The 26,469-nt window shown below is 37.4% G+C and overlaps 1 pseudogene; it reads right to left on the bottom strand.

The window, feature by feature from the left end:
- The window catches only part of LOC123847754 (synaptotagmin-17-like), a 78,986-nt pseudogene extending 64,743 nt beyond the window's left edge, over nucleotides 1-14,243 (bottom strand).
- Between the last annotated feature and the right edge of the window lie 12,226 nt (nucleotides 14,244-26,469).

Below are 26,469 nucleotides of genomic sequence, written 5' to 3'. Positions count from 1 at the left end.
ATCTCAGATCTGTACCTCTGAAACAAATAATGCAATATATGTTAAGAAAAAAAAAAAGAAGAAGAAGAAGAAGAAGGTAGCGGGAGGGGAAGAATGAAGCGGGGGAAATTGGAGGGGTAGATGAAACATGAGAGATGATAGACTCTGAAAAACAAACTGAGGGTTCTAGAGGGGAGGGGGTGGGAGGATGGGTTAGCCTGGTGGTGGGTATTGAGGAGGGCACATTCTGCATGGAGCACTGGGTGTTGTGCACAAACAATGAATCATGGAACACTTCATCTAAAACTAATGATGTAATGTATGGGGATTAACATAAGAATTAAAAAAAAAAAGTAAAAAAAAAAAAAAAAGACTACCACAGGAGATGACCAAATCACCAAATAAATCAATACATTTAATGATGAATTTCGTAGTAGATTCTCAATGATTATTATTGACTAGTTGACTTACTGCACTTATTTGTTACTGATCATTGATCTCTTTTTCTTCAACATGAAATATACATTGCTTTCTCCCCTTTTTTATTAAATATGAAATTCTCGTACCTGTTGATCTAATGGAACAGATACCTGGAAAGCTTTTGTTTTCAAGTGTTTTAAAATGTCACAGTTACCCAGGCTTCTCGAGTTTTAATAATTGGTTCTGTAATGTTGTTAAGAACCTTCACACAGCTTATTAATATGGGCAGACTTCTACATCTTCTTCCCTTTTCTCAACTTAATTAACATAGCTCCATACTGAAAGTGGAAGAGAAGGACCAGTCTTACAACTTAACCATAAGCCAACACTAATAAGGAACATTAACTGTAAAATATTACAGTACCTCACTGAATATCTCATCAATTGGGCATGCCATCTCTTTTAAGATCTTGGAACATACCTTTCAGATGATGGTTGCTTAGCATTTTCACATGTGAATGTGTAGCAATATTTCCTCTCTAGTGCAAATTTACTTTAACTGAGCCGAGCATGGAGACCACACGGGGCTCAATCTTATGACCCTGAGATCACGACCTGAGCCAAAATCAAGAGTTGGACGCTCAACCAACTGAACCACCCAGGCATCCCTAAGTCATTCTTTACATTATTCCCTGGTGTAAGCATTTTAAATCCTACTTAAATAAAAATCCTGCAGAGGCTTGCCATTACATGACTTCTTAGCTGAATATGTATGATTTTGCAGGTAGGAACCCAAGTTTATGTTCTAGCCTCATCTCCTGACACTTGACCTTATTTAGTTCACCGTAGCATGAGACTGAGCTACTCACTGTGACTATGCTAGACTCTGCCTAGATGTTCTTCTCCTTTTCTATTTGGTGAATTTTTGCTTCTTTTCAGCTCCAATGTTGACACTACTCTGAAGTATTTTCTATTTTCCATGAAGAATTAGTCACTCCCTCTTTTCTGTCACCATATACATGCCCTTTATAGCATCATGTTGTCATAATTAGTTATTTGCCTATTTCCCCCTCTTCAAGTGTGGAAATCAGAGCTTATACTCTGTCCACTTCCAAGTACAGCACCTGCATATCATGAAGGCTCCTCAATCATTATAAATAAAAGGCTCTTGGGCTCTTGTCAGTATTTTTGTTTTGGTATTATTTTATAAACTACTACTCTCATATCTGGGACACTTAATATTTTATTAAATAAAATAGCATATAATTTGGGATGCCCTTTTTGCCTTAATGGCTTGAAGCTGACATGTAAATATGGAATTAACAAAACGGAAAAGATGATGAACAATAACCAGCCTATTCAATGACTATAGATTATATTACACATCCCATATAGAAAAGTAGTCTCTGCAAGTCATATAAGAGGCATCCATTCTCTAGATAAGAAATACAGTATCCTTTCCTAGTGGTTAGGAACCTTGAAAGTCACAGAAGTCTTCTTATGGGCCAAATGAAATATTTCTTAATGAAGTTTAATTCTGTTTCTTGGTTCATTCCTCAAGGGTAATTGATAATGGCTGAGTCTCATCAATCAATTAACAAATCAGCAAGTACTATTTATTGAGTTCTTACCACACAGTCATCACTATAATTACAAAATTGGGAAACATAAGATGTATAAGACATCACAGTTGTTCTTTTGCAGTTTTCATTTCCTTATGATATGCTCCATGGAAAAATCATTTATTAATTAATCCAAAAATATTTACTGAGATTCTGATTTGTTCTAGGGACTGAGCAAAGCACTAGGGTAACAGGAAGAATATTTTATCTCTTTAAGAAATACAAAATAGTCTATCCTATCCCAAAAAAGCCTTCTTAATGTGAACACTTGCACCGAAATGTCATGAGTTTTGTTTGAGGCATGGATGCTGACTCTACTCCATAGCTACAGAAGTCAAGGTTGTTAGAGTAGCATTTATTGTTGCATGTATCAGTTATCTGTTGCCATAATAATACTATACATCAAAGACCCACAAAACTTAGATTAAATCAACAAGCATTTATTATTTCTTTTTTTTTTTAAAGATTTTATTTATTTATACAACAGAGAGAGAGATAGCGAGAACAGGAACACAAGCAGGGGGAGTGGGAGACGGAGAAGCAGGCTTCCTGCCGAGCAGGGATCCCCATGCTGGGCTCGATTCCAGGACCCTGGGATCATGACCTGAGCTGAAGGCAGACACTTAATGACTGAGCTACCCAGACACCCCGCATTTATTATTTCTTTCAAACTTATAGGTAAGTAGCTTCTGCTGAAACAAAGCTTAGCAAAGTTTACTCATGTATCTTTGGTTAACTGTGTGTTGGCGAGGTGAGTTTGCTGACATTGGCTGGGCTCTCTCACATGTCTAGATTCCCACCTAAGACAACTGACTGGGCTTTACTTAATGTGTCTCACCTCTAGCAGCCTAGTCTGGGCCTGTTGGCATGTTGTCAAGGCAAAGGCAGGGGAGCAAAATGGGGAGAGATAGAGAAGAAATGTGCAAGAATTTTTTTCAAATCTTTGCCAAATTTACTAAATGTTCCATTGGCCAAAGCAAGTGACTTGAACAATCTAAGAGTCAGAGTACATACTAAAGGGCATATATACAGAAAGACATGAAAAATTTGGCAGCAATATGATCAATCTGCCACACTAGAGTAGCTAATCATTGAGAGGTAGATTCCAAGCCAAAGTGCCCAGAACGCTTATGTTAAAGATTTTTTTAATCCTTTGCCATTTCAAATGCAGGAGGTAAGGGAGTTTGGATTGACTCAGGTTAAAAAAGATGATGATTTGCTGGACATAACCACAGAATCACTAATCGCATTTGAGCATCCTGTAACAAGTAAGTCTTTCTGGCCAAAGATGGAAGCTATAGGAATATGAAGGAGCTAACTATACCACAAACCTACCCACAAAGTTCATGTCTACACTATAGCAATAATGGTATTCCTCTGCTCCAGCTGCTACCTTTATGTGGTTCTTTTTGGAAGGGTAATTTCCCATGGTCACACTTAGTTGAGGGGCCATTATGCCTTGAAGACCTGAGTTACTGGCATTTTTTGAATTATATCTTGTAGGTTGAATTGTGTTTTCCAAAGACATATGTTGAAGATATTATCCTCAGTACTTTAGAATGTGGTCTTGTTTTGGAAATAGGGTCATTGCAGATGCAATTAGTTAAGGTGAGATCATACCAGAATAGGGTTAACCAACTGATGTCCTTCTAAGAAGAGGGGAGACAAACACAGAAAGGAGAGTGCCATATGAAGACATGGAGAAACCTAGGGAGAAGATCATCATGAGATAACAGAGGCAGAGATTGGAGTGATGCTTCTACAAGCCAAGGATTACCAGGAATTGCCAATAACTGCCCGAAGCTAGGAGAGAAACATGAAACAGATTCTCAGAGCTCTCAGAAGGAACCAACCTTGCTGACACACTGATTTTGGATTTCCGGCCTTCAGAATTTTGAGAGAATACATTTCTGTGGTTTTGGGCTGTCCAGTTTGTGGAAATGATTTTGGAATTGGGCAATGAGTAGCCCCAGGAGAGCTGTTTGGGGCATGTTACCAGTGTCTGAAGCTCTGCAGAACTAGAACTACATTTTCTCTTCCTCCTCTGTAACCAGTTCTCTAGGTATGGCATAGCTTTCAAAAGTTCTCAAAACTCCTATCTTATTCAGACCACTTTCCCAGGACTTTTGGAGCTACTCACTGTGTACCTGTGTCTCTAAGAGAATGCTAATCCCAGTGATTTCAGGGTGATTGGCCCATCCTATTTTTACTGTGACATTTTTGGTTATTATTCTAGCTTTAAAAATCAAACATTTAATCTTTGACTACTCTGGTAGGGCTGCTTGCTAACTATCCATCCAAATGATTTTACCTTTTGAGGGTTTGAGCAAGTCCCATGGCCTCCTACATTTCTTCAGGCACTATGCCCTCTGTAGAATGCTTCTTTTCTCTAACTGCTTCAGCCTTTATTACAAGTACCCCCAGGAGAGCCTGTTGGTTTATATTGTTCTCTAGTTATTATTGGGGATTAAGATTCTTGTCTTACAGCCAGTATAAGCTTTGACATTTTTATATTCCCAAGGTGCCTAGCACATTGTAAGGAACATATTGGTGCTCTTAGCTTGTTGGTTCTTGACCCTTTTGCCAGAACAGTTATTGTCAAAAATCAATGGAGAAAATTCTCTGGAGGTTTATTGATAGTGGTGGTGGGAGGGGGGTAGTTGAATAAAAGGGAAGAAAAGCATTACACCGGGCTGATGAGGCAGCTGTCTCTATGCTCCAAGTACTATCTCACCCTAGCCATTGACCAAAGGGCCTGAAATGATTACCATTAAAGTTACTTCTAATTATTTTTGAGAGATACTAACTTCTAACTGGTAAATAGAAGATCTAACTCATTGAAAAGCTGGAACAGGAGACATGCTATGAATAAGTATTAACTCTTGTTCCATAGAGTCCTGTGGGAGTGGAATTGGGGAGAGAGGTTTCAGTCATGGGGAAGTAGATGTCTGGTAAAAATATTTTCCTTTGCTCCAGAAATTTGTTTTGAATGATAGGAAGTAGTTATGAGACAGCAAGGGAGAAAAGGGGTTAATCAGCAGGAAGATGTCAATAAATAGAATAAGATGTGGGAGAATAAATTTTGCCAATTTCTTAAGGTGGATCCATAGTGAGAGAATTGGGGTGTTCATCATGGGGATAATTTTCTTCCTCCATTGTTGTTCCTGGTAGTTCTGGCAGGAGAGCATGTATATCTAGATTCCTGCTTCATTTATGAAAGATATACATGTGAATACAGAAAATATACTGTGAATACATCTTAAGTTTTTTAAGAGCCTAGGAAGCTTTTCACAGAAGCAATTAAAAACATCTTCAGCTTTGATATACTCCTTTGCAATATTTTGGTTTTAAATCAGACATTTGAATCCTCTATAAAAATAGCAGGCAAATTTCACAAACACAAATATACATTTTATTTTTATTTATTTATTTATTTTTTTTTTTAAAGATTTTATTTATTTGACAGAGAGAGACACAGTGAGAGAGGGAACACAAGCAGGGGGAGTGGGAGAGGGAGAAGCAGGCTTCCCGCGGAGCAGGGAGCCTGATGTGGGACTCGATCCCAGGACCCTGGGGTCATGACCTGAGCCGAAGGCAGTCGCTTAACCGACTGAGCCACCCAGGCGCCCCACAAACATACATTTTAAAGTCTAAATGTCATCAAATCATATTTAGAATAAATCAGGATTAGCTTCATTTTTAAGTAAAAAAAACTCAACCCTATACATTATGAATATATTTTGATTTAGAATTATTAAATGACTTTAAGCAAATCAAAGTATTTTTATACCAACATGAAACTTTACAATAAGAAATGTATTTTTGGTGTCAATGTTTTTCTTTGTGTTTAAATATGAAGGAAAATTAGATCTTTAAAACAACAGATAACCCTCAAAGTACTTCTTAACAAAGAAAATATCTCGTTATTTCAGGTGTGGATTCTAAGAAATAATCTTATGAGGTTAAGGACTCTGGAATTGAAGGCTTCTGACTTAAAGGGATTTTAGTGTTTGCCCAAGTCTCTGTTTTATGGAAACTGTGGTTAGAAACAGAAATACTCAAGCAAGATTGATAATCTGTAATTTGTAAACGTCAGACAGATAAAACTACTCTAAATTCTTGGAATAGCTATGGCAAGTAACAGAGCCTCTTTGACAGGCAATCATTTTATCCTGTTGATGTTCTGTTACCTAGTAAGCACCTTAACTGTTTTCCTAGATATTAGAAGAAACTAAAAAATAACACTGAACATTTCTTCGATGGTAGTATTCAACCATCAACTGAAAGAAAAAAGAAATTTTATTTGAAGACCTACCTTTAAAACCTCTTAGAGAACAGGGTCCAAGATAGCAGCATATGAAGACCCTGAAAACACCTCCTCCCATGGACACACTGAATCTATGCCTATGTATAGGGAATGCCTCTTGAAGAAGAACCAAAGCCTGAACAAACAGCTTTTACACAAGAAAGTTTTAACTTCTAAATATTAAAATTGAAATGACAAAAGTTAAGAATAAAGAGACAATCTTAAAGACAACAAGAGAAAAACAAGTAGTCATATACAAAGGAAACCTCATAAGACTGTCAGCTGATTTTTCAGCAGAAATTTGCAGGTCAGAAGGGAATGGTGGGATATATTTAAAGTGCTGAAAGGAGGATGAGCACTGAGTAATAATATGGGATTTTTGCATCATTGTATTGTATATCTGAAACTAATATAATGCTGTATGTTAACTACTCTGGAATTAAAGTAAAATTAAAACAAAATAAAAGGGGGAAAAAGTGCTGCAAGGAGAAAAATTATAACTAAGAATATTGTATTCAGCAAGGTCATTATTCAGAATTGAAGGAGAGAGAAATAATTTCCCAGAGAAGCAAAAACTAAAGGAGTTCATCACCACTAAACCATCCTTACAAGAAATGTTAGAGGGTCTTCTTTAAGCAGAAAAGAAAAGATCATACTAGAAATAAGAAAATACATGAAAGAAAAAAATCTCACTGGTAAAGGCAAATATATAGTAAAGACAGTTGCTCACCCATTTAAAAGTTAGCATAAAGGTTAAAAGACAAAAATAGTAAAATCAACTATAACTACACAAAGTACTTAAGAGATAAACAAAATAAAAAGATGTCAACTATGATGTTAAAAACATAAAATGGGGGGGAGTAAAAATGCAGTGCTTTTAGAATGTTATCAAACTTAAGCAACTATCAGCTTAAAATATATACGTCAATATATGAACCTCATGGTAAACACAAACCAAAAATCTGCAATAGATACATAAAAGAAATAAAGAGAAAGGAGCCCAAACATAACACTAATGAAAACCATCAAACCACAAGTACAGAGACCAAAAAGAGAAAGGAACAGAGAAGAACTACAAAAATGACCAGAAAACAATAACAAAATGGCAATAAGTATATACCTATCAAAAAGTACTTTAAATATAAATGGACTAAATTATCCAATCAAAAGACATATTGTGGCTGAATGCATTAAAAAAGGCAAAACCCATCTATATGCAGCCTATAAAAGACTCATTTCAGATCTAAAGTCACACACAGACTGAAAGTGAAGGGATGGAAAAAGATATTCCATGCAAACGGAAATGAAAAGAAAGCTAGGGTAACATTACTGACAGCAGAAAAAATAAAAACAAAGACAGGGATTAAAAAAAAAAGACATTACCTAATGATAAGAGGTCAATCTAGGAAAAGCTGTAACATTTGTAAATACTCATGCACCCAAAACAGGGGCACCTACATGTATAAAGCAAATATTAACAGACCTAAAGAGAGAAATTGACAGTAATGTAATAATAGTAGGAGACTTTAATACCTTACTTACTTCAATAGATAGATCATCCAGACCAAAAAAAAATCAATAAGGAAACTTCAGCCTTAAATAACTCATTAGATCAGATGGACTTAATAGATATAAACAGAACATTTCATTTAAAAACAACATCCAGGGGCGCCTGGGTGGCTCAGGTGGTTAAGCGTCTGCCTTCAGCTCAGGTCATGATCCCAGGGTCATGGGATTGAGCCCCACATAGGGCTCCCTGCTCCACAGGAAGCCTGCTTCTCCCTTTCCCACTCCCCCTGCTTGTGTTCCCTCTCTTGCTGTCTCTCTCCCTCTCTCTCTGTCAATTAAATAAATAAAATCTTTTAAAAAATAAATAAAAACGACATCCACATTTAAAGAATACACATTCTTTTCAAGTGCACATAGAACATTCTGTGAGATAGATTATGTGTTAGGCACAAATCAAGCATCAGTAAATTCAAGAAGATTGAAATTATATCAGGCATCATTTCCAGTCACCACAGTATAAAACTAAAAATCAATTACAATAAGAAAACTGAAAGAAAATCCCACAAACAAATGGAAGCTAAATAACATGCTACTAAACAACCAATGGGTCAGCAACAACAGCAAAAAAAATCAAAGAGAAAATTTAAAAAATACCTGGACACAAAATGAAACACAAAGTTCCAAACTCGATGAGAGACAAAGCAGTTCTAAGAGGGACATGCATAGTGACACAGACCTATCTCAAGAAACAAGAAACATTCCAAATAAACAATCTATCTTTACACTTAAGGGAATTATAAAAAGAAGAACAAAGCCCAAAGTTAGTGAAAAGAGGAAATAATAAAGATCAGAGAGGAAATACATGAAATAGAGACTTAAAAAATAGGAAAAAAATCAATGAAACTAAAAGCTGGTTATTTGAAAAGGTAAACAAAATCAATAAACCTCTAGCCAGATTCATCAAGGAAAAAAAAGAGAGGGCCCAAATAAATATAATGAGAACTGAAAGAGAAGTTACAACTGACACCACAGAAATACAAAGGATCATAAGAGATAACTCTAGACAATTATATATCAACAAATTGAAAAACCTGAAGAAATGGATACATTTTAAGGAACACATAACCTTTTTTTTTTAATTTATTTATTTGACAGGGGGAGACACACATAACCTTCCAAGACTGAATTGTGAAGAAACAGAAAATCTAAACAGACTGATTACAAGTAATGAAACAGAACTAGTAATTTAAAAACTCCCAAAAAACAAAAGTCCAGGACCAGATGGCTTCACAGCTGAATTCCTTCAAACATTTAAAGAAGTTAGTATCTATCCTTTTCAAATTCTTCCAAAAAATAGAAGATAGAGCACTTCCAAACTCACTTTAGGATGTCAGCATTACCCTGATACCAAAACCAGACAAGGACAGCATAAAAAAAAAAAAAAAGAAAAGAAAATTACAAGCCAATATCCCTGATGAACACAGATGCAAAAATCCTCAACAAAATAATAGCAAACAGAATTCAATAATACATTAAAAGGATCATAGGCCATAATCAAGTGAGGTTTATTCAAGGTATATGACTATGCTTCAACATCTGCTAATCAACATGATATACCAAAATAACAAAGTGAAGGATAAAAATTATATGATCATCTCAATAGATGCAGATAAAGCATTTGACAAAATCAGCATTCATTTATGAGAAAAACTCTTAATAAAGTAGGTATAGAAAGACATTACCTCAACATAATAACAGCCATTTATGACAAACTGTAAGTTTTTCTGCTAAGATCAGGAACAAAACAAGGATGCCCACTCTAGCCACTTTTATTCAATAAACTATTGGAATTCCTAGGCACAGCAATTAGGTAAGAAATAGAAATAGAAGAAATAGAAAGCATCCAAATTGGAAAGGAAGAAGTAAAACTGTCACAATTTTCAGATGACATGATACCATATATAGAAGTACAAATTTAACCAAGGAGGTAAAAGACATATACTTTGACAACTATAAGACACTGATGAAAAAATTAAACATGACACAAATAAATGGAAAGATTTACTGTGCTTGTGGATTGGAAGAGTTAATATCGTTAAAATGTCCTTACTACCCAAAACAACCCATAGATTCAATGCAAAATCCCATGAAAATGTCAGTAGAATTTTTTTTTTTATTTTACAAAACTAGAGCAAATAATCCTAAAATTTGTATGGAACCATGAAAGACCCTGAATAGCTAAAACAATTTTGAGAGAGGACACACCTAGAGTCATCATGCTCCTGGATTTCAAACTGTATGACAAAGCTATAGTAATCAAGACAGTATGGTAATGGCACAAAAACAGACAGAATGGAATAGACAAGAGAGCCTAGAAATAAACCCACACATATATGGTCAATTAATTTATGACAAAGGATGCAAGAAGATAGTCTCTTCAATAAATGGTGTTGGGAAAACTGGACAAATAAATGGAAAAGAATGAAACTGGACCACTATTATACTGTATACCAAAATAAATTCAAGTGGGCAGTGAACTATTTGACATCAGTCAGCAATATTATTTTAGACCAGTTTCCTAGGCAAGGGCAACAAAGGCTAAAATAAACAAATGAGACTATATTAATCTAAAAAACTTGCACAGTGAAAGAAACCGTCAACAAAATGTAAAGGCAATATACTGAATGAGAGATGATATTTGGAAATCATATAAGGAGTTAATATCCAAAATATGTAAAGAACTTACACAACTTAATAAAAAAAAAAAAAACCCAAGTAAAAAATGGATAGGCGACTTCAATAGATATTTTTCCAAAGAAGACTTACAGATAGCCAGCAGGCATGTGAAAAGATGCTCAATATCACTTGCAATAAGGAAACTGCAAATGTGGGGTACCTGGGGGGCTCAATCAGTTAAGTATCTGCCTTCAGCTCAGGTCATGATCCTGGAGTCCTGGGATCAAGTCTTGCATTGGGCTCCCTGCTCAGTGGGAAGTCTGCTTCTCCCTCTTCCTCTGCTGCTTGCTCTCTCTCCGTCAAATAAAAAAATAAAATTTTTTTTTTTTTTAAAAAAGGGAAACTGCAAATAAAAACCACAGTGAGATATCATCTCATATCAGCCAGATTAGCCATTATCAAAAAGACAAAAAATAACAAGTGTTGGCGAGGATGTGGAGAAAAGGAAACCCTCGTGCACTGTTGGTGAGAATGCAAACTGGTGCAGCCACTGTGGAAAATCATACGGAAGTTTCTTTAAAAATTAAAAATAGAACTACTATACAATACAGCAATTCCACTTTGGGATATTTATCTGAAGATAACAAAAAACATCAACTTGAAGATATATATGCACCCCTATGTTTATTGCAGCATTATTTTCACCCCCCAAGGTATGGAAGCAACCTAAGTGTCCATCGATAGATGAATGGGTAAAGAAGATGTGGTGCACATTTACAAGGGAATATTAACAGTCATAAAAGATAATGAAATCTTGCCATTTCTGACAAACTGGAGGGATCTAGAAGGTGTTACGCTAAGTGAAGTAAGTCAGATAGGGAAAGACAAATTCTGTATGATTTCATATATATGTGGAATCCAAAAAAAAACAAATGAGCAAACCAAATAAAACAGAAAAGGACTCTTAGATACAGGAAACAAACTGTTGGTGACCAGAGAGAGGAGAGAGGGGTCAGAAATGGGCAAAAGAGGTAAAAGGAATCATGAGGTACAAAGTTCCAGTTATAAAATAAATAAATCATGGAGATGCAATACACAGCCTAGGGAATATCGTACTAAATCTGTATGGTGACAGGTGGTAACTAGGGTTATCGTGGGGATCATTTTGTAATGTATAAAAATATCAAATCACTATGATGTATACCTGAGATTAATAGGATATGGTACGTCAATTATACCTAAGACTTCTTTAATGAGGATCTAAGTCTAAAAATACAGTATAGAAGATCACTAAGAAAATTAATGTGCCTTGCTTCAGCAATGATAAAATATGATGTAAATGCGTAATAGAGAGACACAGTACGTAGTGGCTTCAGCCCCTTTGCTAATGTTAAACTGCTGATGTTAAGCTGGCATGCCATTTCACTCCTAAGGAAGGCAGTTCACTGGAAGAATCCCTCTCGGCTATTGTGTAAGCCTAATACAATTCTTTCTGTTTTCTTGACATTTGCTTTTGACAACCCACCCAAGTTCTTGTCTTGTTTAGGATCCCCGTGGAGTCAGTCTGAAGGCAGAATGAAAGGAGAAAGGAGTCCAGTTGTTAGGCAATGGCCAATATAGATGACCTATATTCCGGCTCCCAGCGGTTAGGCCTATAAACCCGGAGTGGGTCTGTGTAGGTCGTTGCAAGGAGTGCAAGACATAGAACTTGTCTGCGAGAAAATAATTTTCAAGAGGCTTTGGGAATAGTTACTCTTACTGAAAGAAAGAAGCTATTTCTGAAGGAAAGAAGAGAGAAACCTTTAGAAATAAAGTGTAAACTCCCTCCTATGCGTTTAGACACTAAAGTCTGCAGGTAAACAAGGCAGCAGGGAACATTTGCGCGCAGGGCGAGGAGAGAGGTGGGCCGGGGAAGATTACCACTTGTTACAGCACTTGACATTAATTAAACCTGCTTTAAATAAAGGTGTTAGATTATTTTTCTATTGCATGCAATATTTACATTAATTATACCAAATGCTAAAACTGTTTTCTATAACCAAGTCATCTGCATTCTTAATAAATTCATGCATTTTGGAAACCAATAGGATATGCTAGGAGAGGATTCCAGCATGCTGTACTCTATGCATGTGAAATTAAAATGCTCTGCTCCAGAGAGCTGGTCCTTCGTTTCCACATCAGATACTGCTCTTTCTTCCTCCCCTGTGGAATCATTAGTGAGCAAAATTCCCCTATAGCACACTGGGGTAAGGACTCATCTATTCTCTCAGCTTATGGTCTGAAATGGTATTTCCTGGGGCTGAAACTCTGACCAAGGGCTGTTTGGTTTACAAAAACAGAAGGGGGCTCTGGCAGTTTCCTTCCTGTTTCTTATTGGCCTGCTGTATCTATTGATTTCCAGTGCTTCTAATAATAAGCTGGCTAAGATGGCAATAGATGGCATTCCATAGAAACCCATGTTTTTCCACTCCCTCCTCCATCCAGATGCATAGACCTGCTTCTGGTCCCTTGTACCCACCTTGTTCCTTCTCTGCATAGATCTTTGCACATGCCAATTGCTTAAACTGGAAGACTAGTCTTTCACACTTTGCCTAGTTACCTCAATTCTCCTCCCACAGACCCATTAACTTCTTTTACAGGACACAGAGCAATGACAATTATACATTTGTGGTGTGATTATTTGACCAACCTAATTCTCCTATTAAAATATGAGCCTTAAGGGACAGAGGTATATGTCTTTTGGTCTGCCAATGCATCAGGGCCTCTCACTGATCCCAGAGGCCCCTGGCATGGAGAAGGTATATAAAAATATGTGTGGATTAATGGAATAGATGAACAAATAGAGTGAATGAATTAATGAAAATAAAAACCATAAGTGTTGTATCCATATTTTGTCTCAAATTGCCCTTCTGCTTATAATACCCTCTGGCTTTCAATCTTTTCATTACCTTCTTCCCATAATTTGAGAGATGTCAAATCCCAACTCCTGCATGAAGTAATTTTTAGCTATTAAATCCTCACCAAATCCTTTTTTCCTCCAAATGTCACACATTATGAATATACATGGAATTGCATTTTATGGTAGTTTTTTCTCCCACATCTGTAAATGCTTAAATTATGAGAATAAAAATATAAAATTAAATATTAAAACTGTGTAAAGCTTAAGTGATTTAATTCTTCCCTTCATTGGGTATGTATCATGATGTTAACACTATACTCCTGTGTGATTGCATGGGGAGGGGAGCAGATCAATCTCTGCTTCAGTATTGTTTAGTTCTTTCAAGTCTCACTGACTATTCTCTGTTCCCAACTCCTTTCTATCCTCCATCCCTTAACACAAACACTCAAAATCTAGTTTCCACCTTTCCCTGCTTTTCTTTCTGCCCCAAAATGTTGACACCCTGAAACTCCATCACTCATACTCTCTTGCTACCTGGATTCCAGCTGGATTTGACCAGCAGGATGCACAAGCAGAGGAGAAGAGGAGAGATATTAGGGTATGTCTTCCCGATCTTGGCCCACATTTGGCTTTGTCTCTGGAAGTGGCTACCATCTCTTTTTGATTACCACATCTATTGTGTGGCCCATTTCCACAGCTTCAGTACTTACTGGGGTCCAATAATACTGTTTGCTCTCTTTAACCCTTTATTCCTAAGGGTGGCAATGGCTTTCTGATCTTGGTGATCTTTGAGCATCTCAAGTTCTTTGTCCATTCCTTTAGCACTGTTCATACCTCTGTAAATATTCTTTTATTTAAAATATTTTGAATCATTGAAGTTGGATTCTGTTTATTGATAAGGATACTGCAGCAGTCATGGGGGCATCCCCTTGCAGGGGATAGTCTGCAATTAGTGACTAGTCAAGCATGGTACCAAGTCCCAAATCCCTTTCTTTGTTTATTTTTTTATTTTATTTTATTTTTTTAAGATTTTATTTATTTATCTGAGAGAGAGAAAGAGCACAAGAGGGGGGAGCGGGAGAGGGAGAAGCAGACTCCCCGCTGAGCAGGGAGCCTGATGCGGGACTCGATCCCAGGACTCCAGGATCATGACCTGAGCCGAAGGCAGTCGCTTAACCAACTGAGCCACCCAGGCGCCCCCAAATCCCTTTCTTTGATTCAGGACAACTCTGACGGGCCATTCTAATTTCAGATGTCCCCAGAGAATCTACTGAGAACTCTGCAACAGCATTGCTATTCAGTCTTTCCCTCTGTCAAATTCTGCTTCTTTCTCTCCTTTGTAAGTGTTGAGGTGAAGAGCTCTCCACTCTGAAAACCATGCATTATACTCTTTTGGGGATTGGCTTGCCCTAAGAGGCCACACAGAGATGTTCCATACATCACACTTCTTGAGAGGAAATGATAAAATCATGGGCTGATTGGGTCAGCAAATGGTCTTAATACCTATTCTTGATCATCAAATACTTCATGTAGAAAGATTGACATGAAATTACATAACTTGTTGCACAATTTATTATACATAGGGAATAACTGATCATTCTAAAGTTCCCTAGTCTTTCAGAGTGAAAAACACACCCTACTGGTAACTCAAGTTTTCATTTTATTGTTTAGCACTAGTACCTAAAGAAAATTCAAATGTGATGGTTCATTTATCCTTTGAATGCTTTGCAGTCCAACATTGTTCTGATGTCTGCTTCTTTTTTGAGTTAGTGATCCTAACAATATTATTGATTTGAGTGGGAGGGCACTAACAAAATAAAATATTATATCTAAAAATTATAAAATGTTGGGCGCCTGGGTGGCTCAGTTGGTTAAGCAACTGCCTTCGGCTCAGGTCATGATCCTGGAGTCCCGGGATCGAGTCCCGCATCGGGCTCCCTGCTCAGCAGGGAGTCTGCTTCTCCCTCTGACCCTCCCCCCTCTCATGTGCTCTCTCTCTCTCATTCTCTCTCTCAAATAAATAAATAAAATCTTTAACAAAAAAAATTATAAAATGTTAGAGCTAAAAGGAACCTTCAAAATAATAAAAACTGGAATCGTTCTAGTAAAACAGCTATGCTACAACTGTCACAGTGCTTTTTCTAGCTCAGACATCATTCATTTTTATAAGAACATCTGTCTCCAAAATAAATTCTTCTCAGATAATTTTGGGGTCTTTTCAGAAATAGCTCACATGGGTTTTGTGAAAAACCTTCTCTTGGCTTTGCCACGGCACCAGACATTTCCTTCTCTCCTCCTATCTCATCTTGGAGCCCAAAGCGGAAGCTTTGAAGCATTGCTTGTCTTACCACCAAAGATGCCCTCCAAAGACAATGCTGCTTATGCTGGTGTTTATTAAAATTGACTCCACTTCTGGCTCTGCCTGTGATGGCAGACTAGTGTCTTCCAGAGAACCCATTATCTGCATGCAGAGTAGCAGATGAAAGCTGCTTGCACAATGCTAACCCACTACTGTAGAGTCTATATTTTTAAATCTTTTATTACATGCCGCTTGTTCTAGAGCTCAAAAAGTAGTTCAAGAAAACTGGGGTAGGAAGACTCTGAAGGATTTTTACAAGTTGTCCTGAGAATCCCTGTTCCACACAATGTTGGCCCTTGACATGGGACCTAATTAATATGTTTGGCTTTTTATCATCTTGTCATAAAGTAAGCATAGTGTAGTAGCAGGGAGGAGGGACATAGATTTAAACCATTTGTGAGTTTGAGAACTGCTTTTCTACTGACTCACTACCTATGTTTGGATAAGTTAAAAAAATCTCTCAGAGGCTCAGTTTCCTCATCTGTAGAGTGGACAAAATAGCTGTGAGCATTAAGTGGTATGTTGTGTTGTTTCCCAAAACCTTAATTTAGTGAGTCACTAAAATAACACAAAAACATGGGAGAAGAGAGAGAAACAAAGCTTAGCCAAGTAAGATCATCTACTACTGCCTCAATTTCATGAGTGAAATCATGTTTTAACACCAAACACATAGAATATAGAATTGGCAATTTTATACAGCTCTCTTTCTGTCATATGTTTATATATCTATCTTTATATAGTCATGTATAGTTATATTACGCCCTTCGGTGTGGTATTCTTTGGAACATGTTCTGGTCCTTTTCAGAGAGAGGATCTTCATAAACCCCATGTCTCCTTCTTAGAATGGTGTTTTCACCTTGCCAAGACCTGTGAGTTTCTATATCTCCTGAGATATCCTGAGTTTGAGGTTTTTCCCAAACTAGCCCTGAACAACTCTACTTTATCCTAACTAGCCTCAGACCTTCCAAGATTGGGGATTAAACTTAACCCAGAAGTCACAGTCAGAATGAGTGCCTGAATATGCTGACTACTCTAAATTCTAAGATTTAAATAATTGTTTCAGATTCTGTATATGGTAACTAATTTCATCATATGCCTTACCACAATGACAGTGATGTAAGACTCTACATAACAAAATGAAAGAAAGACCATTTTAGAACTAGATAGATAAAAAGCTTAATGTTATTTAGGGCATAAATCATAGGTGTGGTCTAGATATTGATAATGCATCAATTTATTTTCTAATAAATAAAAATTCTTAGAGGTGATGGTTAGAGTGCTTTTCATCTTGAGAGCATTTTATGAACATTGACTAATTTATCATTATTTACAAGCCAATTAATTTTCACTACCCTGAGGTAGGAAATGTAATTATGCCAGACTGGCAGATGGGAAAAAAGAAATTGGGGAGAGAATCAAAAAATAATTATGAGTTTAATAGTCCTGAATTAAATGGATATTTACTGTTCAATTTAAATGCCATAAAACAATGTGCAGTGGATATTTTGGTAAGACACTTTTACTAAATACTTTTAGGTCACTCATGCACTTACTCTTAATTTCACTTCCTCCCTCCCTCATTCATTTATTTACTGAATTCATCCATTTAAAAATGTTTATTGAGGTAAGTACTAAAAATATAAACTTAAGTAAGATACATTAGCAGTTCTTAAGAAGTTTATGGTCCCCTAAAAGAAAAAACATGTAAGCAGATAATGGCACAGTGGTGTTATAGGGACACATATTGCTTTCACTGGATCTTGAAAGATGATATTTATTATACAGACATGCTGGCAGAAGACAGAAGAAACACTATACTTGAAATCCCAGATGCATGAAAGAGCATAGGATTTGAAGGGAACACGAGCAATTCTTTTTTTTTTTTTTTAAGATTTTTTTAAATTTATTTATTTAACAGAGATAGAGAGAGAGCATAAGTAGGCAGAGCGGCAGACAGCGGGAGAGGGAGAAGCAGGCTCTCCACCGAGCAGGGAGCCTGATGTGGGGCTCGATCCCAGGACCCTGGGAGCATGACCCGAGCCGAAGGCAGTCGTTTAACCGACTGAGCCACCCAGGCGCCCCCAATTCTTAAAGGTTGTAATATAGGTATAGATTGAAGGTACAGGAGAGTATGAAGTCAGAAAATAGGAACAAGATCATGGTACCATGTGTGTTAGACATTAACCCAGAGGACATCAGAGGTCTTGTTAAAATTATTTTTTCAGAGTCACTCTTCAGAAATTTGGGTTCAATAGTCTGAAGTAGGATCTGGGTATCTATATTTTCAATAAGCATCACAGATTCTTCAGATGCAGATCTTTGGCTATGTTTTGAGAAAATGATGTAGGTAATGATGAACTATTGAAGGGACTTCAGTAAGAAAACAATACAATCAGATTTATATTTTAGAAGAGCAAGTCTGATATAATGTGGGGAGTGGATTTGAGGAGGCTAGAGGTGAAGCAAAAGTTGGGAGAGAAGACAGAATTCTATTTCAATTGTTCAAAAAGAAAAAAGGAAAGTTTGATCTAAAGTAGTTAAGAGGGTTTAGAAAGGAAAGATTACTTTGAGGGATAATTAGGGAAAGGGCTAGGGATTGACTTAAGGTAAGGGGATGAAGAGAGGAGAGTTTAAGATTACTCCTAAATTGTTTAAACACAGTTCTGAGTGGTTCTGGAATCACAGAGTAGTTCTGGAAGGAGAGAACATCTCTGGTTACACATAGGGCTTCATTAGTATGTGCTTGAAGGAAAGAAATTTGATGTTCAAATCTTAGACATTGGGGAGAGTATGTGCTATGGTGAGGGCTGTGAATTGTGTAAGACTGATGAATCACAGACCTGTACCTCTGAAACAAATAATACATTATATGTTAAAAAAAAAAAAAAAAGAAGGTAGTAGGAAGGGAAAAATGAAGTGGGGGGAATCAGAGCGGGAGATGAACCATGAGAGACTATGGACTCTGAGAAACAAACTGAGCATTCTAGAGGGGAGGGGGTGGGGGGATGGTTTAGCCTGGTGATAGGTATTAAAGAGGGCATGTATTGAATGGAGCACTGGGTGTTATACACAAACAATGAATCATGGAACACTACATCAAAAACTAATGATGTAATTTTTGGTGATTAACATAACATAATAAAATAAAATTAAAAAAAAAAAACTTAGATATGTGTATGGTCTGTGTGGCTACAATGGTCTGTAATTCCATTTGAATAATGAGACAGATGAAGCCATTTTGTTTGTTGGATTATAAAAAGGAGAGACCATAGAGAGAACTGTTAGTTGGCTATTAGGATTATCAGTGAAGTAATGACCATAATCATTGTAATAAACCATAGGAAGGGAGTCAAATGTTAGAAATATTTCAAAAGAAGACAGGATTTTGTGACTAGTTAGATACGGTTGATTAGGGAGATGAAAGATAAAATTAACATTTCAGGGCAGATATTAAGAAGTTGGAGGTGATGATGAACTAGAGTAATTGGTAAGGAGAATGAGTTAAGGGGTGAGTGACCAACTGAATTTACTTTTGAAAATAATTATGTTGGGATGATTGTGGGATATTTATTTTATTTTATTTTATTTTTAGATTTTATTTATTTATTTGAGAGAGAGAATGAGACAGAGAGAGAGCATGAGAGGGGGGAGGGTCAGAGAGAGAAGCAAACTCCCTGCCGAGCAGGGAGCCCAATGTGGGACTCGATCTGGGACTCCAGGATCATGACCTGAGCCGAAGGCAGTCGCCCAACCAACTGAGCCACCCAAGCGCCCCGATCGTGGGATATTTAAGGGGATGAGGAATCAATAGGCACTTGACACTACTGAACTGGATTTGGTGAAAGGCTTATGTAGACTGAGCAGCCTCAACCCATAATAGTGATACTGCCTCAGGATGAGAAAGAAAAATTACCATCAGTTATTGTATGGTGGCCAGTTAGTTTACTAGAGGACACTGCTATTTACAGCATTGGGAAAGTTGCTTCATTTTTATCTCCTTCCAGTTGTTGAAATAAGAATAGCATAGAATATTAATCAAGAACATGTGTGTAGGATAGTCCAAGATGGTGGAGGAGTAGGAGACCTTAGTTTTGTGTGGTCTTAGTAATTCAACTAGATAGCTATTAAATCATTCTGAACACCTGAAAACTCAACTAGACATCTAAGAAGAGAATTGCTGCAATTCTACAAATAAAAAAGAGACCACTTTCTGCAAGTAGGAGGTGCAGAGAAGTGAATCTGAGGTGACATATAGGAAGATAAACCGGGGGGGAGGGAGCCTCCATAAGCTGTCACCAGAAAGCAATATAGCAGTGGAGAGCAAAATCAGAACTCACAGAAGTCTGTTCCAGTGAGGGTCATCCCTGCCTGAAAGGTGCTCAGGTGGCAAAGCAGGGCAGAATCCTAGGTGGGACAGTGTGGTCTCAGGATACCTGAGGTCACAGAAATAATGAGGAGTGTCTGAGTGCGGTAAAGTTCCCAAGCATCAGAGTAGGGAAGCTGGCTGCAATCAGTGAGCCCAGGAGTGGGCTCTCAGCTCAGGGTTGCCATAAACCTTGAACCGCAACATGGGCTGGTGACTGCTCTCTGAGCAGGGGCCCAGTGAGTGGCAGAACCAGCGAGATCCTCCTTCCTCCCCCAGGAGGAGTGGCACAGGAGCAGTCGCAGGAGTCTGCAGGGTTTGAAGACTCAAAAGAGGGTCACGTGCCTGAGATGGAAATGCTCAGTCACAGGCCAGGTGAGCCGGAGTGTGGTCAGAGACAGGTAAACAGGAATAATTGACTGCTTTTCCCTGAGGGTGCACTGAGGAGTGGGGTCCCAAGTTTCGGCACTAGGGCTGGAGACTGGGAGGCAGCCATTTTCATTCTCATCCTCTAAAGTGGCATGGAAAGCCTTCAGGGAAGAAAATTCACATACAGCAATCCAGAGCCACTTACTTAGCCTGGCCACCTGGCAAGGGCAGTGCAATTCTGCCTGGGGCAAAGACACCTGAGAACCAGTGCAACAGGCCCCTCCCCCAGAAGATTAGCAAGAGCATCCAGCTAAGACCAAGTTTAACTATCACACACAACTGCAAGACTCCAGCAGTAGGGGAAAATAGTATAAGAATTCATGTTTTTTTCCCCACAATTCTTCAGTCTTTCAATTTTAATTTTTTTCTCTTTCCTTTTTCAACCAATTGATTTTACCAACTTTTTAAAAAAACTTTAAAATTTTCATCTTTACAGTTACATTCTATCGTTTCACCATATTTGATTTTATTTTTGTGTATATAAAAGTTTTCTTTCTTTACAATTTTGGGATGCAGTTTCTTCTAACAAGCAGACCAAAATACACCCAGAATCTAGTATATTTCTCTGTTCTCCTCACCTGTCTAATCATATTCTCACTTACCTCCCCCTCCTCCTCCTTCTTCTTCTTCCTCTTCATCTTTTTGTTGTTGTTGTTGTTGTTGTTAAGTCTTTTTTAAATGTTCAACTTTAGAGTTACATAATACACTCAGGATACAGTGTATTGCTCTGTTCTGTTCACCAGTCTGTTTATATTCCTTTTTTTTTGTCTTTTAATTTTCATTTTCACAGTTACATTCTATCCTTTCATTGTATTTAATTTTATTTTTGTACATATATTTTTTTCTTTATAATTTTGGGACCTAGTTTTCTGACAAACAGACCAAAATACACACAGGATCCAGTGTATTGTTCTGTTCACCTATCTGATTCTATTCTCTCTCTCTTTTTAAATTAAATTAAATTTTTTTTGTTTGTTTCAGGTCTCTTCTGATTTCTTTAGTGTATATTTTTCTGGGGTCATTGTTGCCATTTCAGTATCTTGTTCTGTTGTTCATCTATGCTTCTCTTGAATGACAAGATGGAAAAACTCAACCCAAAAAAGAAAACAGGAGGCAGTACTGACTGCCAGGGACCTAATCAGTATGGACGTAAATAAGATGTCAGAACTAGAGCTCAGAATAATGATTATTAAGATAGTAGCTGGGCTTGAAAAAAGCATAGAAGACACTAGAGGATTCCTTTCTAGAGAAATAAAAGAACTAAAATCTAATCAAGTAGAAATAAAAAAAGGCTATTAATGAGATGCAATAAGAAATGGAGGCTCTAACTACTAGGATAAATGAGGCAGAAAAGAGACTAGTGATATAGAAGACAAAATGATGGAGAATAAAGAAGCTGAGAAAAAGAGAGATAAACAACTACTAGATCACAAAGGGTGAATTTGAGAGATAAGTGATACCATAAAGCAAACCAATATTAGAAAAATTGGGATCCAGAAAAAGAGGAAATGGGAGAGCTATACTGGAGCAAATTATAGCAGAGAACTTCCCTAATCTGGGGAAGGAAACAGGCATTCAAGTCCAGGAGGCACAGAGAACCCCCTTCAAAATCAGTAAAAAATAGGTCAACACTGCAACATATAATAGTGAAGCTTGCAAATCTCAGAGACAAAGAGAAAATCCTGAAAGCAGCTAGGGACAAGAGGTCCATAACTTACCAGGGCAGAAACATTAGACTGGCAGCAGTCCTATACACAGAGACCTGGCAGGCCAGGAAGGACTGGCATGATGTATTCAGGGTGCTAAATGAGAAAAACATACAGCCAAAAATACTTTATCCAGCAAGACTGTCATTCAGAATGGAAGGAGAGTTAAAGAGCTTCCAGGACAAACAGAAACTAAAGGAATTTGGGATCACTAAACCAGCCCTATGAGAAATATTGAAAGGGATCCTCTAAGCAAAGGGAGAGCCCAAAAGTAACATAGACCAGAAAGGAATAGAGACAATATACAGTAACAGTCACCTTACAGGCAATACAATGGCACTAAATTCATATCTTTCAATAGTTACTCTGAATATAAATGGGCTAAATTCCTCAATCAAAAGACACAGAGTATCAGATTGGATAAAAAAGTAAGACCCATCAATATGCTGTCTGCAAGAGACTCATTTTAGACCCAAAGACATCTCCAGATTGAAAATGAGGGGGTGGAAAACCATTTATCATGCTAATGGACATCAAAAGAAAGCTGGGGTGGCAATCCTTATATCAGACAATTTAGATTTTAAGCCAAAAACTATAGTAAGAGATGAGGAAGGACACCATATCATAATTAAAGGGAACATGGGAACAGTCAATTATGTAAGCCAATTAATAACACATTGATAATAATACAATAATAGTAGGGGACTTTAACACCCCCCTCACTGAAATGGACAGATAATCTAGGCAAAAGATAAACAAGGAAACAAGGGCTTTGAATGACACACTGGACCAGATGGACTTCACAGATATATTAAGAGTATTCCATCCTAAAGCAACAGAATATACATTCTTCTCGAGTGCACATGGAACATTCTCCAGAATAGATCACATCCTGGGTCACAAATCAGATCTCAACCAGTACCAAAAGATTGGGATCATTCCCCGCATATTTTCAGCCTACAGTGCTTTGAAACTGGAACTCAATTACAAGAGGAAAGTTGGAAAGAACTCAAATACATGGAGGCTAAAGAGCATCCTACTAAAGAATGAATGGGTCAACCAGGAAATTAAAGATGAATTAAAAAAATTTATGGAAACCAATGAAAATGAAAACACAACTGTTCAAAATCTTTGGGATACAGCAAAGGCAGTCCTAAGAAGGAAGTATATAGCAATACAAGCCTTTCTCCAGAAATAAGAAAGTTCTCAAATACACAACCTAACCTTACACTTGAAGGAGCTGGAGAAGGAACAGCAAATAAAGCCTAAACTCAGCAGGAGGTAAGAAATGATAACGATTAGAGCAGAAACCAATGAAATAGAAACCAAAAGAACAGTAGAACAGATCAATGAAACTAGGAGCTGGTTCTTTGAAAGAATTAATAAGATTGATAAACCCCTGGCCAGATTTATCAAAAAGAGAAAGGACCCAAATCAATAAAATCATGGATGAAAGAGGAGAGATCAAAACCAATACTGAAGAAATACAAACAATTATAAGAACATATTATGAGCAACCATATGCCAGCAAATTAGACAATATGGAAGAAATGGATGCATTCTTAGAGATGTATAAACTACCAAAACTGAACCAGGAAGAAATAGAAAACCTGAACAGACCCAAATCCACCAAGGAAATTGAAGGAGTAATCAAAGATCTCCCAATAAACAAGAGTCCAGGGCTGGATGGCTACCGAGGGGAATTCTACCAAGAAAAATTAACAGCTATTCTTCTGAAGCTATTTCAAAAAATAGAAATGGAAGGAAAACTTCCAAACTCTTTCTATGAGGCCAGTATTACCTTGATCCCAAACCAAAGACCTCACCAAAAAGGAGAGTTACAGACCTATATCCCTGATGAACATGGATGCAAAAGTTCTCACCAAGATACTAGCCAATAGGATCTAACAGTACATTAAAAGGATTATTCACTATGACCAAGTGGGATTTATTCCTGTGTTGCAAGAGTGATTCAACATCCACAAATCAATCAATGTGATAGACTACATAAATAAAAGAAAGAACGAGAAACATATGATCTCTCAATAGATGCAAAAAAAGCATTTGACAAAGCACAGCATCCTTTCTCGACTAAAACTCTTCACAGTGTAGGAATAAAAGGAACATAGCTCAACATCATAAAAGCTATCTATGAAAAGCCCACAGTGAATATCATTCTCAATGTGGAAAAACTGAGAGCTTTTCTCCTAAGGTCAGGAACACAACAGGGATATCCACTCTCCCCATTCATTCAACACAGTACTAGAAGTCCTAGCCTCAGCAGTCAGACAGCAAAAAGAAATAAAAGACATCTGAATCGGCAAAGAAGAAGTCAAACTCTCACCCTTCGCAGATGACATGATACTCTACGTGGAAAACCCAAAAGACTCCACCCCAAATTTGCTAGAACTCATACAGGAATTCAGGAAAGTGGCAGATTATGAAATTAAGGCACAGAAATCAGTTGCATTTCTATACACTAACAGTGAGACAGAAAAAAGAGAAATTAAGGAGTTGATCCCATTTACAATTGCACCAAAAACCATAAGACACCTAGGAATAAACCTAACCAAAGAGGCACTCTGAAAACTATAGAACACTCATGAAAGAAATTGAGGAAGACATAAAGAAATGGAAAAACATTCTATTCTCATGGATTGGAAGAACAAATATTGTTAATGTGTCTATTACCTAAAGCAATCTATATATTCAATGTAATCCCTATCAAAATACCATCAACTTTTTTTTAACAGAGCTGGAACAAATAATCCTAAAATTTGTATGGAACCAGAAAAGACCCTAAATAGCCAGAGGAATGTTGAAAAAGAAAACCAAAGTTGGTGGTATCACAATGCCTGACTTCAAGCTCTATTACAAAGCTGTCATCATCAAGACAGTATGGTACTGGCACAAAACAGACACATAGGTCAATGGAACAGAATAGAGAGCCCAGAAATGGACCCTCAACTCTATGGCCAACTAATCTTTGACAAAGCAGGAAAGAATGTCCATTGGAAAAAAGTCTCTTCAACAAATGGTGTTGGGAAAATTGGACAGCCACATGCAGAAGAATGAAACTGGACCAGTTTCTTATACTATACACAAAAATAGACTCAAAATGGATGAAATACCTAAATATGAGACAGGAATCCATCAAAATCCTAGAGGAGAACATTGGCAGCAACCTCTTTGACCTCAGCCATAGCAATTTGTTCCTAGACACATCACCAAAGGCAAGGGAAGCAAGGGCAAAAATGAACTATTGGGACTTCATCAAGATAAAAGTTTTTGCACAGCAAAGGAAACAGCTGACCAGACCAAAAGACAACAAAAACAACCAACAGAATGGGAGAAGATATTTGCAAATGTCTTATCAGATAAAGGGCTAGTATCCAAAATCTATAAAGAACTTACCAAACTCAACACCCAAGGAACAAATAATCCAATTAAGAAATGGGCAGAAGACATGAACAGACATTTCTCCAAAGAAAACATACAAATGGCCAACAGACACATGAAAAAGTGCTCAACATCAGTTGGTATCAGGGAAATACAAGTCAAAACCACAAGGAGATACCACCTCACACCAGTCAGAATAGCTAAAATTAATCACTCAGGAAACGACAGATGTTGTTAGGGATGTGGAGAATGGGGAACCCTCCTACACTGTTGGTGGGAATGCAAGCTGGTGCAGCCACTCTGGAAAACTGTATGGAGGCTCCTCAAAAAGTTGAAAGTAGAGCTAACTTATGGCCCAGCAATTGCACTACTGGGTATTTACCCCAAAGATACAAATGTAGGGATCCAAAGGGGCACCTGTGCCCCAGTGTTTATAGCAGCAATGTCTACAATAGCCAAATTATGGAATGAGCCTAGATTTCCATTGACAGATGAATGGATAAGGAAGATGTGGTGTATATATATAAAATGGAATACTACTCAGCCATCAAAAAAATGAAATCTTGCTATTTACAATGACATGGATGGAACTAGAAGGTGTTATGCTAAGCGAAATAAGTCAGAGAAAGAATTAAATGATCTCACTGACATGTGGAATTTAAGAAACAAAACAGGATCATAGGGGAAGAGAGGAAAAAATAAAATAAGACAAAATCAGAGAACGAGACAAACCATAAGAGACTTTTAATCTCGGGAAACAAACTGAGGGTTGCTGGAGGGGAGGGGGGAGGGGGGAGGGGAT

This window comes from Mirounga angustirostris, unplaced genomic scaffold (genome assembly GCF_029215605.1).
Source record: "Mirounga angustirostris isolate CCGP_5_RB_7025 unplaced genomic scaffold, mMirAng1.0.hap1 SCAF_2, whole genome shotgun sequence".
Lineage (NCBI taxonomy): Eukaryota > Metazoa > Chordata > Mammalia > Carnivora > Phocidae > Mirounga > Mirounga angustirostris.
This window is presented reverse-complemented; position numbering and strand designations above follow the sequence as displayed.